This window comes from Octodon degus, unplaced genomic scaffold (genome assembly GCF_000260255.1).
Source record: "Octodon degus isolate 3935 unplaced genomic scaffold, OctDeg1.0 scaffold00337, whole genome shotgun sequence".
Lineage (NCBI taxonomy): Eukaryota > Metazoa > Chordata > Mammalia > Rodentia > Octodontidae > Octodon > Octodon degus.
The window spans coordinates 1,037,043-1,039,398 of record NW_004524913.1 but is presented as its reverse complement, the minus strand read 5'-3'; the positions used below and the strand labels follow the sequence as shown (position 1 = coordinate 1,039,398).

The 2,356-nt window shown below is 32.6% G+C and overlaps 1 non-coding gene across 1 annotated transcript; it reads right to left on the bottom strand.

The window, feature by feature from the left end:
* Nucleotides 1-516: 516 nt before the first annotated feature.
* LOC111814510 lies at nucleotides 517-627 on the bottom strand. The gene has a single exon (XR_002819472.1). It is a non-coding gene; the product is annotated as a U6 spliceosomal RNA (small nuclear RNA).
* Between the last annotated feature and the right edge of the window lie 1,729 nt (nucleotides 628-2,356).

Sequence of the window (2,356 nt, the reverse complement as noted above, 5' to 3'; positions counted from 1 at the left end):
AAGAAGAATATATGCAGTGTATTATTTGTTGAAACTGTACTTTCGATTTGATTTGAAACTGTCTCATTGCTATATGTTTATCAATAAAAGTTTGCAAAGAAAAAAAAATAAAACTTTGAAAAGAAAGAAAAAGAAAGCATCTCACTTCTCCATCAAACTTGAAAGAGAGTTTTGCACGGTATAGTAGTCTGGGTTATAATTTGTTTTCATAGAGGACCTGAAGTACTCTGCTCCATGCTCTTCTTGCCTTCCTTGTTTGTGAAGAGAAGTTGGCCATAATTCTGATGGGCTTTCCTTTGAATGTAATCTGCCTCTTTTCTCTAGCAGCTTTCGGTATATTATTCTTGTGCCAAAATCTGGGATCTTGACTATTACATGTCTCATTGTGTTTTTCATTGGATTGTGGTTACTACTTATAGAGCTCCCCATCTATAAGTGATTTCTATATCTATAACATTTAGATAGATAGATAGATAGATAGATAGATAGATAGATAGATAAATATAGATAGATATTTTCAATAGGTAATACTTCACAAATTTGTGTGCCATCCTTGCACAGGGGTCATTCTAATTTTTCTAATTTTTCTCATTCCAATTTTAATGTATGTGCTGCTGACCAAAGTACTATTTCTGATTTTTTTGCCTCTGAAGTTTTGTATTTTGGAAAGACATATAGGTGTTTTCAAGAAGTATGGCCTTTTCCTTTCACTTAGCAGCATGCTAGCTATTGACATATTTTTTGTGGCATTTACTTTTCCTCTATTGTCTTTTAAAGACTGAATAGCTTATTTTCTTATAGTACTGAATAATATTCCATGTTCTGGATATGTTACAGTTTATCCATTTGCTCATTGTAATAACCTTTAAATTCCTCCAATTTTGACAATTTCAAATAAATTTTTTATAAACCCTTCCATGCAGGTTTTTGTATGGACATATATTTTTTATTCCTTTGGATAAATCCGTAGGGTGAGTGCTACAAAATATGGAAGAATCTCTTTAGTTTTATAATATATAAGAAACTGCCTTCCCAAGTATCTATAAGGTTTCAATTTCTTGGTTTTTTTTTCCTATTCCCTTACCCTCCCTTTAACCTCTCTTCCCCTCCTTATTTACAAAATCTTTGTTTCCTTTTTTTTCATTTTCCTCATTTTTGCTATATACTTCTTTCCTCCTCCCCTCAGTTCCCCTTCCCAAGTGAGAATTTTCTTCCTTTTAATAATATCTACTATATGTTTTGGTTCTCATGTACAATTTAGATTTCTCACACCAGAGAAAAAATATATTTTCACTCATGTCTGATATATTTCACTTAAGAGTATAGTCTCAAGTTGCATCCATTTCCCAAGATACGTCTCAAATTTATCCTTCTTTAATGCTGAACAATACCTCATTATATTAAAATAGCACATCTTCTTTGTCCACTCATGTACTGATGGGTATTTGGGCTGTTTGCAAGATTTACTTATCAAAAACTTTGCTTCAGAAACACATGCATATGCATATATCACTCTGGTAGGATGCTTTTCATTCTTTCAGAATTAAAAAACAGAACAGCTGGGTCAAAAGAAACATCTAGTTTTAGAGTTTAGTTTCTTAAGAAATCTCCCCATTATGGGACTGTGAGTGATTTCCCAACATCAAAATGTTATGGAGGAGATCGCATCTGCATTGGAGGAGAAGAAAAGAGAGGAGCATTTTACTTCAAAATAGAGATATGTAAAAAATGTGGGAAAAAGTGCAAAACTTTTTAGATAAGCAATACCAGAATAAAGCGGTGTCAGTGCAAGCAATAACTCTGTTGAAAGACAATGCTATGGAACATTTCCACGAAATCTTCAAAAGGAACATAAACAAATCTCATTGGACAGGTTTCTTGTTAATGTTGCACAAATCAAAAATACTCATTTGCACCAATATATAGCAATTCCGTTAGTAATAGTGAGCCTTTCTACACAGTCATCCTCCTCTCATCTCCCTCACACAAGACACAAAGGTTTTCAAAGGTAATTGGAAAGGTAAGTTCTTTTTATTTTGTATTTTACTATTTCAAATAATAATAATGTAATCACTTTATATGGATGTGTTTGGGCTTTGGAATTTGTCATGTGAGTCTTGCTTCCATTATTTCTCAAGGGGAAATACACTTTGATATATGAAAGTGCTTTGGATTCCAAATTTCTTTCTGAAGTGAAGTATGCTTGCAAATCGAGGTTTTACTATATTTTGTTTAGAATTTTTGCATCCTCGTTGATTGAATATCTCAGTTACTTTCTTCCTTTTTGAGAAGAAAATACCCAACATTCACTAGTAAAGTGAGGAAAGATTTGTTTAGCTCATAGTTTGTAGACCTT